Source organism: Vombatus ursinus, unplaced genomic scaffold (genome assembly GCF_900497805.2).
Source record: "Vombatus ursinus unplaced genomic scaffold, bare-nosed wombat genome assembly UNPS02014808.1, whole genome shotgun sequence".
Classification (NCBI taxonomy): Eukaryota; Metazoa; Chordata; class Mammalia; order Diprotodontia; family Vombatidae; genus Vombatus; species Vombatus ursinus.
The window spans coordinates 6,479,532-6,493,108 of NW_020954586.1; positions in this window are offsets into that span (position 1 = coordinate 6,479,532).

Below are 13,577 nucleotides of genomic sequence, written 5' to 3' on the forward strand. Positions count from 1 at the left end.
TGGTTCACTTTTCTGGCATGGCACTGGTATACTGTCCAGGTTTCACAGGCATACAGCAATGAGGTCAGCACAATGGGTCTGTAGACCTTCAGTTTGATAGGCAGTCTAATACCTCTGCTTTCCCACACTTTCTTTCAGAGCTTCCAAAATGTTGAGCTAGCTCTGCCAATGGGCATGTCAACCTCATTATCTATGTGGACATTCCTGGAAAGTATACTGCCAAGGTAAGTGAACTTATCCACAGCATTTAAAATTTATCTGCTGATTTTGACCAATGGTTCCATGTATGGATGGTTTGGTGCTGGCCGGTGGAGAACCTCTGTTTTCTTGGTGTTGATTGTCAGGTTCAAATTAGCAGAGGTGGCAAAGAATCAATCCACACCCTGTTGTATCTCAGCCTCAGAGGCTGCATTGACTCAACTTCAACAGATTAGAGTACTTCTCCATGAGTGAACTGTTCATTGCTGACCTGGAGAGAAAGCTGAGTCAGCATATAGCTAAAAACAGCAGAGCAGAAAAAGGGGCAGGCAGCTTTCAGAGACTTGGTGTGCAGAACCACATTTGCCCATCTGGGCCAGAACACTTGCAAACATCAGGATTGGTTTGATGGAAATGATGGGGAAATTCAGAAGCTGATAGATGAGAAACAAGAACTCCACAGGGTTTACCAAAACAACACTCATCCCACTCCAAGGTGGCAGCATTTTATTCCATCAAAAATAAGAGGGCAAACAAAGCTCAGAGAGATGCAGGACTCTGAGCTCAGGAAGAAGGCAGACAAGATTTAATTTTATTCTGGTAGTGACAATCCAAAGTGCTTCTATGATGCCCTGGAGACTATTCATAGGCCAAAGACCTCTAGGGCTTCTCAACTACCCAGAACTGAGGGAATCACAATGATCAGCGATAAGGACATGACCCTGGAGAGACAGGCTAAATACTTCCATAGTGTTTTCAACAGACTGTCATCAATTAATGCTGAAGCCATTGACCATATGCCTCATGTTGAAGTCAATATTTCTCTAGCCAAATTTCCAACTGAAGACAAAGTTTTGAATGCCATTAGGCTCCTCTCATGTGGCAAAGTGCCTGGTGCTGATTCTATTCCAACTGAGATTTACACTACCCATACAAAAGCTGACTGAAATTTTCTGGGTTATGTGGCAAGAGGAGGTTATCTTCCAGGAGTTCAAGGACGCCCCCATTGTCTACCTCTATAAAGATAAAGGAAATAGATTGTCCTGTGACAATCACAGAGGATGTCTCTGTCTTAACCATTGCTGGCAAAATTCTTGCCAGAGTTCTCCTTAATAAGTTGATCCTTCACTTGGAAGATGGTCATCTATCTGAGAGCCAGTGTGGCTTCAGAAAGGGCCAAGGAATGGTCAAAAAGGTGTTTGCTGCCTGACAACTCCAGGGAAAATGCCAGGAGCAGAACAGAGGTCTATACACAATATTTGTCATCTAACCAAAGTCTTAGATATTGTCAGTCATGAGGGCTTGTGGAAAATCATGGCAAAATTTGGTCACCTGGAGAACTTCATCAGTATCGTATGCTGATTTCATGATGGGTTCTTGCATGGGTTCCAGGTGAAGAACTACACAAGGGCACTCTCAAGGTCTCTCTCTCTCTCTGTCTCTCTCTCTCTCATGCTTTCCCAGGCACCAGTGGAGTGAAACAGGGCTGGGTACTTGCTCCCATGCTTTTTAGCATAATGTTTTCTTATGATGTTGTCAGATGCTTTCAATGAGGATGAAAGCAGCATCGAGGTTAGCTACTGCATGATGGTAAATTATTTAACTTGTAAAAGCTATAAGCTAAGATCAAAGAGGAGGGAGAATTGGTACATAGATGAGTAAATGCAAATACAAACAGAATATAAAGTGATTTGGAGGGTGGGTAACACTAACTACTAAAAAAGAACCAGATAGGTCCCATCCAGGTGGTGCCTTGAGCCAGTCTTGAAGGGAGCTAAGGATTCTAAAAGAAGGAGGACAGAGAGCATTCCAGAGATGTGGGCAGCACTCAGAATTGTTCACAGGGACAAAACAGCAATCAGACCAGACTGGATGGAGAGGAAATAACTATTAATTTGTTCAACAGATGTTTAGGGACCATCCCTACTATGTGCTTAGTACTGTGGTAAGTGATTATTCCCTGAAGAGACGTACATAGAGAAAGGGTATGTACATTTTTGTGGTGGTCTACCAATCAGAGAAATACAAGTATTGGCTCCCAGAGTCCTAGATCTGAAGGGACCTTAGAGATTTGCTAGATGGCGGCCCTACATTTGACAAATGAATAGAAGCGATTTCCTTTGGTAATCCATGTTGGTTGATGACGACTGGCTCACTGGTGACCCCAAAAGGACCCTAAGCAACCCATCAATGGGTTTACTTCACCACTGTGTGTAGGGGAAGAATCCAGCCATGATTTTGTCTACCCAGCCCCACAGGACAGCCCCTCAGGCGATAACATAGATGTGTACTACAAGTTGGAACAACTGGATTTGGAGCTCCAAGAAACTTCAGAGACCAGATCAGTCTTGTAAACACTTTGAATAATACTGGGTTGTTTCAATGTAGTGGTGTATTATTTCAGTGTAAGAAATGACGAATGGAAAAATTCAGAGGAACGTGGGAAGATTTATGTGATCATCATAATAATGAGTAAGTATCTATATAGTGGCCGCTGGGTGGCGCAGTGGCACTGGGCTTGAAATCAGGAAGACTCATCTTCATGAGTTCAAATCTGGCCTCAGACACTGACTAGTTGTATGACCCTAAACAAATCACTTCACCCTGTTTGCCTCCGTTTTCTTATTGTAAAATGAGCTGGAGAAGGAAATGGCAAACTATTCTAGTATCTTTGCCAAGAAAACCCCCCATGGGGTCATGAAGAGTTGGACATGACTGAAACAGTGCAACAGTAGGGTCAACATAGCATGTCAAAGCCTGTAAAAAACTTTCCATATGTTACCTCACTTGATCCTCACAATAACCCCCGAGGTAGGTGCTGTTAATATCCCTGTTTTTCAGATGAGGTACTTTAACTGATATATTCAAGGTTACACAGCTAGGGAGTGTCTGAGGCAGGATTTGAACTGAGACCTTCCTTCCTCCAAGGCTAACACATGAGCTGCTATACCATCTAGCTTCCTAATGCAGAGTTAAGTAAGCAGACCCAGGAAAACAACGTACAAAATGACTTCAAAAATGAAAATAGAAAAAAGCAACAATGAGAGAAACCACAACATGTAATTCTGATGACCAAGTTTGTCCTGGGAGAAGAGATGATAAATTGGATCTCTCTCCCTTCTTTGTAAACTCAGTGGACTATGGGAACGTAACATTGCATATAATGTCAGACTTAGTCAATATACTCCTAAGTTTTACTGAACTACTTTTTAAAAATCATTTTTATTCTTTATTATAAGAGATAACTCTCTGGGCAAGGGAGTGAGGCATGTATTTAGAAATAAATAAGTATAGATAATATATCAATACAAATTTAACAGCTTTTTCTATTTAAAAAAAAAGAGAGAATGTGCCTAAGCAACTGAATTCAGATTAACTTCAACGACCAATCTCATTCCTATTGAAGAGGTGATGACACACACTTCCCTCCTCTCAGTAGAGGTGTGAAGAATGCATGCAGAATATTGTATACTTTGTCAGATGCACTTGTATTGTGGGTCAATTTTGCTTTACTGTTTTTCTTTGTTAGGAACACCATTTAAATGTGTGTGTGTGTGTGTGTGTGTGTGTGTGTGTGTGTAATTATATGGAGAAATTCCCAATTTTTTTTTCAGTAAAACATTTTTCACTTTTATTCTTATTTGGGACTTCACAAAAACCAAATGAAACAAGAATTCTGAAACAGAAAAAGACGATTGTACACAGACTCATAACATTAATACCTAAAATTTGATCCTCACAAAAACCTTTAGAGGTATTATTAGGAAACTGAGGCAGGCAGCGTTTCACTGAGTTATCCAGGGTTCCACAGCTAGTAAGTGACTAAGGCTGAATTTAAAATCAGGTCTTCCTGATTCTAGGTCAGGCACTCTATGCACTATGGCTCCTCCTAACTGTCTCATAAATCTCTTCTATGCAATTTACTTTTCTTTTAAAATACATAATAAATGTGGCATATAACTTTTCAAAGCTGTTCTGTTTCTTTCCTTTTGGCCTTCCTTCTGTTTAGTCCTGTGCATTAAAAATACTTCAATTTTTCTTCTTTCTTTTCCTGTTTTGGACAACTGTATTGCTAGTTCCTCTCTCTCCTATCTCCTCTTCCCCCCCCCCCCCCCGCCATGAAAAACTAAGAAAAAAACCCTATAAGAAGTATGCATAGTCAAGCAAGTGCAGTTAGGTGGCAAAGTAGATAGAGCACTGATCCCGGAGTCTGGAAAACTCCTCTTCATGAATTTAAATTTGGCCTCAGATACTCACTAGCTGTGTGACCCTAAGTAAATCACTTAATCCTGTTTGCCTCAGTTTCCTCATCTGTAAAATGAGCTGGAGAAGGAAATGACAAAACACTCCAGTAACTTTGCCAAGAAAACCCCAAATGGGGTCACAAAGAGTCAGACACGGCTGAAAATAACTGAACTAAAATGTGCTAAGCATTTTATAATTATTGTCTTAATTTGACCCTTGAAACAACCCTGAGAGGTAGGTACTATTATTATTGCCATTTTATAAAAGAGAAAACTGAGTCAAACAGGTCAAGTCACTTGCTGAGGGTCACACAGCTAGTAAGTGTCTGAGACTGGATTTGAACTCAGGTAATAATAATAATAACTAACATTTATATAGCACTTTCTATGTACCAGGCACTGTGTTAAGCACTTTACAATTATTATCTCATTTAATCCTCATGACAATCCTGAGAGGTAGGTGCTATTATTATCCCCATTTCACATATGAGGAAACTGAGGCAGAGGTTAAATGACTTGTCCAAGGTCACACAGCTAGTAAATGTCAGAGGCCAGATTTGAACTCGGGTCTTCCTACCTTCAGGGTCTGTACTCTATCCACTATACTACCTCAGATATAATTTAAGAATCATTGGATTCCTTGAAACCTATGTTTAAAAAAAAGCCTAGGCACTACATATTTCAAGAAATTACAGATTAAAACTTTCCAGATCAATCCCAGAAGCCAAAGCAAAGATAAAAAACATCCACCAATCACCTCCTGGAGGAACTCCAAAAGGAAAAGCCCCAAGAATGTCATGGCCAAGATTCAGAGCTCCTGTGTCAAAGGAAGAAATACTGCAAATATTCAGAAAGATGCCAAGAAAGTACCAAAGAATCATAGCCAAATTCACACAAGGACTGGGAGCTTCTACCAAAAAGCAGGAGAGATGGTGTAATATGATATTCCAAAAGGCAGAAAAATTTTTTTTAATAATACAGGAATACAACCAAGAATAATTTACCCTGAAAAACCAAGTATAATCCTATGGGGGGGGGGAGGAGAGAAGGGAATGGATCTTTAATGAAATAAAGGACTTTCACGGATTTCTGACTAAAAGAGCAGACCTGACTAGGAACTTCGAAATGCAAACTAAAAAGTTTAGAGAATTAGAAAGATACATTTATTTGAATAATTGGAAGGATCCATCAGATAATGCAGTGCTAATGTTCTAAAGGGGGAAAAGAAATAAGTGCCTCTTCAGACTCTGAATGTCATCAAAGGGTATTGAGGATGTGAAATAAGACAAACTGAGGTCCTAAGTTGGGATGGATTAATTCTGTCCTGAGAATTTGCGGGGCGGGGGGTGGGGAAGGAGGGTAAAAGGAACAATATACTAATATAAAAAGGGGGGGGGGGCAGCTGGATTGCACAGTGGATAGAGCACTGGCCCTGAAGTCAGGAGGACCTGAGTTCAAATCCGGCCTCAGACCAAACACTTGACACTTACTAGCTGTGTGACCCTGGGCAAGTCACTTAACCCCAATTGCCTAAAAAATTTTTTTTAAAAAAAAGGAGGAAAAGACAGGGTGGAACTTGCTACTTCTTATAATTAAGGTGCAAGAGACAGGGGTAGGGGAAGTGGGTCAGATGAACCTCATTCTTATCTGAAATAGACAAAGGGTTGAATACGCACATAGTCTGATGTAGAAATACATCAAACTTATCCAGAAAACAAGTGGGGATGGAGAGTGGGGAAGAGGGTAATACTGGGGAAGGACAAACAAGAGAAATTTCCTAATCCTGATGGGGTGGGATGAAAAAGAACTAAAATCTAAGGGTTTGCCCTATACTGCTGTGCAGACAAGTAGATTATGTCCAAATCAATTATATGTACGAATGTAATGGAATATTACCTGTACTGTAAAAAATGAAAGACAATTGCAGAGAATATTGGATAGTATGAACCAATGGAGAGTGAAATGAGAAGAATTAGGATAACAACAAAGCAAAGGAAAACAGCTCTGGAAGGCTTAAAAACTCTGATTCATGCAATGACCAATCATTTTTCCAGAAGGTCTGTGACAAAGCATGAGGGATCCTGCCTTCTGACAGAGAAGAGATGGACAGAAATGAACAGCCAAGACATTTTTGGACATAAACATTGTAGGTTTTGCTTAACTACACTTATTGTTTCAAGGGTGTTTTTTTTTTTTAACTTTCTCTTCCTTAATTGGGGGAGAGATGATAAGGGCTGGAGTGGGGGTGAGTAGTAGTGATTCTCCCCAAAAGAGGGTCATTGTAGCATCTTTTCAAATGCACAGAAGGGAACAGAAGGAAGTTCAGAAGGAAACATAAATAGAACCATTGCAAAAGTAGCATGTAGAGTTTATTATATACTTATTTTTTTAAAGCAAGCAGTGTCAAATGAAGATTCACAGATTCACATAAAATTCTCCTTTTGTGTTCCACTGTGTGAAGGAAATGTTCTTTTTGTTCTTAAGTTCAGAATAAAAAAATAAAATTTTAAAGAAAAGATTGTGCCTAAGGAAACCCATTTTCCTCTGCCATGATGAGTGGTGTATTCTAGTTCACAAGACTTCATGTTTCATCAGTTTTAAACTTTTCTCAGGCTAGTGTTGAGTGAAAACAGTAGCTACCAACATTTTGTCCTCACTGCTGGGACTTTTGAAAATATTCTCTCACACTGGGAAAGTAGAGTGTCCAATGGGGAAGGGCCCATGCTTCCAAGCACCTCATTCTTGTGGACAGGAGTTATAGGTAATGGGATATAAATAGCTTTATAGGACTCTGCTGTGGGAGTTAGGAAAGGTGTCTCATTGTTTTACCACATTCTGTACCCAACCAAGGCTGCTTGACTCCATGTCACAGGCTCAGAACAGTGTCAAGACTCCAGTGAGTGTTCGTCCCATTTTCTTCCAAGCTTTCTCCATGCCTTCTCTTACCTGCAGCACAGGAATGGTAAGACAAGTTTTTGCCTGATGCAATTCCCACAAGGAGTCACTGTTTGTTAGGTCATTCATTTATTCCACTGAACTACTCACTCTCTCACCCCAATATCCAGTCTGTTGCTAAAGTCTGTCAATTTTACCTTGGTAATGTCTCTCAAATACACCCCCTTCTCTCCTCTGACGCCATCCTTACCCTGGTGCAGACCCTCATCATCTCACACCTAGATTATTGCAATAGCCTGATGAAGCCCCACTCCAGTTCATTCTCTGTTCAGCAGTCAAAGTGACCTACATAAAATGGAGGTCTGACCATCCTACTCAATTAACTCCAGTGGTTCCCTTTCACCTTCAGGGTCAAATATAAAATCCTCTGTTTAGCATTCAAAGCAGTCTTCTTACTCCTTTTCATTAGGAATGCTTGAAAGTCCTCTGTTTCATTATATATTCATTTTTCCCAATGAAGTGTTATACTCAGTAACCAAGAGAATACTCTTGGTTGTAATCCTTGCTCTTTTGCCTTTCAGAATATCATATTCCAAGCCTCTGTTCCTTTAACATGCTAGCTGCTAAATCTTGTGTGACCCTGTCTTTAGTTCTATGGTATCTGAACAGTCTCTTTCTGCCTGCTTGCAGTATTCTTTGACTTGTGAACTCTTGAATTTGGCTATAATATTCCTGGGAATTTTCATTTTGGGAACCTCTTTCAGGAGGTGATTAGTAGGGGTTTTTTTTGAAATTTTTTTACTTTTTGGTTACATTTTAAGTTCCAAGTTGTCTCCCTCTCAACCCCATGCTAGAGAAGGCCAACATTTATTACACGTATGTATGTATATATATGGAACTATACAATACACACTTTCACATATCAGTTCTTTCTCTGGAGGTAAGTGGCATCTTCCTTCATAGGTCCTTTGTAATTAATCAGAATATTCATATTACTCAGGATAGCTTAGTCATTCAGCTACTCTTTGAACAATATTGCTATTACCATACACAAAGTTCTCTTGGTTCTGTTCATTTCACTCTTTACTATTTCATGCAAGTCTTTCCACGTTTTTCTAAAAATCGACCTGCTCATCATTTCTTACAGCACAGTAGGATTCCATCCCAAGTCCTTCTGACACACCCCTGGTGTGAAGGCTGGCTAAGCCCTTTTTTAGGCCTGCTTATCACCTTTGGTGTCCACCTATCACTCTACTCTCCAAGAAGTATAGTATGGATCCAAGAGGCTATAGTATGCTTAGTGGCCCCACCCCAATAAAACCACCTTGGCAGACAGGCTAAACCAGCTTGAGGGCAATCAACAGCCCTCAAACCTGTCAGTGACTTGAGGGGATGTCTCCCTCAAGCATGTGAAGACTTCCCCTGGTGGAGTGAGCAGATAAGGACTATTTGTTCCAATGGCCATGAAGGTGGCTGAAGCAGATGCTGTGGAGCACTTGGACGTCAAAGATGCCAAGATGTTTCACTGCATACCAGGCTACTGCCAGTTGTGTTGACTTTTGTCTTGCCACTGCACTTCAATGACTCTGGAAGAGAGAGGGTAATGACTTTGCGTAACTCTGTCTCACTTAAATCCAATTCATGTGCAAGTCAGGACATCACCCCATGATGTCATTGGTCTGCTTTGAAAGCAAAGGATGAACACCAACGTTCCCTCCCCATTCCATTCAGTGACATTGGCCTCCTTACTATTCTTTGAATGATACACTCCGTCTCCCAATGATGGGAATTTTCACTGACTTGTTCCTGTTTGACAATTTTTTTTGAGAAGTTAGACAACACGGTTTATTCCAAGTTTGCATAGACAGGCTCAAGGACACTGGCATTTGAACCATTCTACACACACAAACACACACACGCACAGACACACACACGTCTAACAAAATAAAGCAAAAACCCTTCCATTGACCCTAGAGGTGAGGGGAAGAAACCGAAACACTGTGAAAACCAAGCCAAACAAAATACTACAGAAAACTGACTTCTAATAAGACACAACATTCTCAAGTGCAGAAACAGAAACCAGTCTATAGGCTGAAGTGAAAGTGATCACTGGTGGGTCAAATAAGGAAGCATATCTCCCCCCCTTCCTGGCTTTTTTTGAATCCCAGTGAAAATACCACCTTCTACAGGAAGCCTTTCCTTATTCCTCTCAATTCTAGTGCCTCTCTCCTGTTGATCATCTCCTATTTACCCTGCATATAGCTCCTTTAGTCAAAGCTATTTGCTTGTGGTTTTCATTAGAGTGTGAGCTCCTCCAGGGAAGGGGCTGTCTTTTGTCTTTGTATTACCAGAGCTTAACACGGTGTCTGGCACATAGTAGGTGCTTAATAAATGATTATTAACTGATTGACTGACTTGGTGAAATTAGAAATGAAAAGTCTGACAACATAATGGATATGTTGGGACAGAGGAGGTGTTGAGGATGACAGTTTTATATAGTATCTTCTTTTTGTGTTCTGTGTGTTTGGAAGTGCTCCTTTTTATGGCATTTAACTTCAGAATAAAAAAAAAAAATAAAAAAATGCCTCACTACAACGAGGGCATAGTTTATGTAGTATAAATTTGTAGCCAATCACCAGTCAGCATGGGTTTCTTGGAAGATCTAACAACAGAGATAACCCTGTTCAATGACCCTCTGATAATAGCCATCTAACAAGACATTAAACAGGGAGATGTATACTGGATGAAAATATTTGTCACCATAATCGAGGGGATTCAGTGCAAAATTCAGGTTAAGCAAGGATTCCCCACAGATGATGAGGTCCAGTCCTCTAAACACTCCTGTTTGCAGATGACATTGTGCTGATTGCATCAGGTCCCAAGATGCTGCAGAGTCTGCAAGAGATCTGTAATCAAGGGAAGGTGTTTGGCTCAATCATTCATACAGGAAAGACCAACTGGATGAACGATGTCTATTGCTCAGGCTTCAACATGCAACAGAAGGGAACCCCTCTTGACCTTGTTGGACAGCCTGTCTATTTGGGATAGGCATTTTAGAGGGACAATGAACTGGACCCAGAGCTGAACAGGAGGGAGAGAGCGGGCTGGATTGCTTCCAAGAAATTGCGACATGTAACTAACGAGGAACAAAGAAAAGGAATAAGAGTAAGGGATGTCCTCAAGGCATTGCAAGACAGAGAAGATGGGCTGGTCACTTCATGACATCAAGGAATGACAGACCAGAGGACTCCATAACCCTGGTACCCTCACACAGGGTGGACAAGCATGGATGGGTCACCATCTTTATTACTGGAAGAAACTCATGAATTGGTATCATGGAGCCATTTGAATAAAGGGATGAGATATTTGTAAAGCACTTTGCATTCTTTAAAGTGGTAGATTGAATTGGTCAGTCAATAAACATTTATTAAGCTCTTACCATGTGTCAGGCATTATGCTAAGCACTGGGGATACATAAAATCACAAAAGGCAGTCCTTGCCCTCAAAAAGTTTACAATCTGTTAGTTTTGTTGTTGATATGGTCAATTATGCTGATAGTTTTCCAAATATTGAACCAGCCCTGCATTCCTGGTATAAATCCTATTGGATCATAGTGTATTATCCTTAAGATAAGTTGCTGTAATTTCTTTGCTAATATTTTATTTAAAATTTTTGCATCTAGATTCATTAGGGAAATTGGTCTATAATTTTCTTTCTCTGTTTTGGCTCTTCCCAGTTTAGGTATCAGCAGCATATTTATATCATAAAAAGAATTTGATAGGACTCCTTTACTTATTTTCCCAAATAGTTTATATAGTATTGGAATTATTTGTTCTTTAAATATTTGATAGAATTCACTTGTAAATCCATCAGGCCCTGGAGCTTTTTTTCTTAGGGAGTTCATTGATGGTTTTTTCAATTTCTTTTTCTGATATGGGGTTAAGTATTTTATTTCCTCTTCTGTTCATCTGAGCAATTTATATTTTTGTAAATATTCATCTGTTTCACTAAGATTGTCAACTTTATTGGCATGCAGTTGGGCAAAATAGCTCCTAATTATTGTTTTGATTTGCTCTTCACTGATGGTGAATTCGCCCTTTTCAGTTTTGAGGCTGGTAATTTGGTTTTCTTCTTTTTTTTTTAAATAAAATTAACCAAAGGTTTATCTATTTTATCGTTTTTTTTTTCATAAAATCAGCTCTTAGTTTTATTTATTAGTTCAATAGTTTTCTTTTTTTCCCCAATGTTTCACATATTTGAATTGCATAGAGTTGACCAAATATAGAACTCACAAGTAGGAAAATACCCTATGATATCACATGCTAGAGTTAGTTCCATGCACACCATCACCTTATATGTCTTCCATTATTTTTTTATTTTGATTTATCAACAATCACCTCCATAAGCTTTTGAGTTTTAAATTTTTCTCCCCCTCCCTTCCCACCTCCCTCCCCAAGAGAGCATGCAATCTGATATAGGCTCTACATATACATTCCTATTAAACATATTTTCACATTAGTGATGTTGTAAGGAAGAATTAGAACCAATAGGAGGAACTACCAGAAAGAGAAAGCAAAACAGAAGAAAAAAAATAGCAAATAGTAACTAGCTTCAATATTCATTCAAACTCCAAAGTTCTTTCTTTGGATGTGGATAGCATTTTCCATCATGAGACCTTTGGAGATGTCTTAGATTCTTGCATTGCTGAGAAAGGCTAAGTCTATCAATATTAGTCATCACACAACGTGGCTGTTACTGTGTACAATGGTCTCCTGGTTCTGCTCACTTCACGCAGCATCAGTCCATACAAGTCTTTCTAGGTTTTTCTGAAGTCAGCCTGCTCATCATTTCTTATAGCACAATAGTATTCCATTACATTCATATACCACAACTTGTTCAGCCATTCCCCAATTGATGGGCATTCCTTCAATTTCCAATTCTTTGCCACCACAAAAAGAGCTGCTACAAATATTTTTGTACATGTGGTTCCTTTTCCCATTTGTATGATCTCTTTGAGATATAGTCCTAGAAGTGCTATTGCTGGGTCAAAGGGTATGCACATTTTTATAGTCCTTTGGGCATAGTTCCAAATTGCTCTCCAAAATGGTTGGATCATTTCACAACTCCACCAACAATGAATTAGTGTTCCAATTTTCCCACATCTTCTCCAACATTTATCCTTTTTCTGTTTTGTCATGTTGGCCAATCTGATAGGTGTGATGTGGTACCTCAGAGTTGTTTTGAGTTGCATTTGTCTAATCAATAGTGATTTAGAGCATTTTTTCATATGACTACAGATGGCTTTAATTTCTTCATCTGAGAACTGCCTGTTCATATCCTTTGACCATTTATTAGTTGAGGAATGACTTGTATTCTTATAAATTTGACTTAATTCTCTATATATTTTAGAAATGAGGCCCTTATCAGAGAGACTGGTAGTAAAAATTATTTCCCAATTTTCTACTTTCCTTCTAATCTTGGCTGTATTGGCTTTGTTTGTGCAAAAAATTTTCAATTTCATGTAATCAAAATTATTCATTTTGCATTTCATAATATTTTCTAAATCTTATTTGGTCATGAATTCTTCTGTTCTCCATAAATCTGAGAGGTAAACTATTCCTTGCTCTCCCAGTTTGCTTATAGTATCAGCCTTTATGTCTTAATCATGAACCCATTTTGACTTTATTTTGGTATATGGTATGAGATTTTGGTTTATTCCTAGTTTCTACCATACTCTTTTCCAGTTTTCCCAGCAGTTTTTGTCAAATAGTAGGTTCTTACCCAGAAGCTGGGGTCTTCGGATTTATCAAATAGTAGATTAGTGTAGTCATTGACTACTGTGTCTTGCATACCTAACCTATTCCACTGATCCACCACTCTATTTCTTAGTCAGTACCAAGCAGTTTTGATGATTGCTGCTTTATAACACAATTTAAGATCTGGAACAGCTAGGCCACCTTCCCCTGCATTTCTTTTCATTAGTTCCCTTGATATTCTGGACTTTTTGTTATTCCAAATGAATCTTGTTATTATTTTTTCTAGCTCTATAAAATAAATTTCTGGTAGTTTGATTGGTATGGCACTAAATAAGTAAATTAGCTTAGGCAGAATTGTCATTTTTATTATATTAGCTCGGCCTACCCATGAGCAACTGGTGTTTTTCCAATTATTTAGATCTGACTTTATTTGTGTGAAAAGTGTTTTGTAATTGTGTTCATATAATTCCTGGGTTTGTTTCAG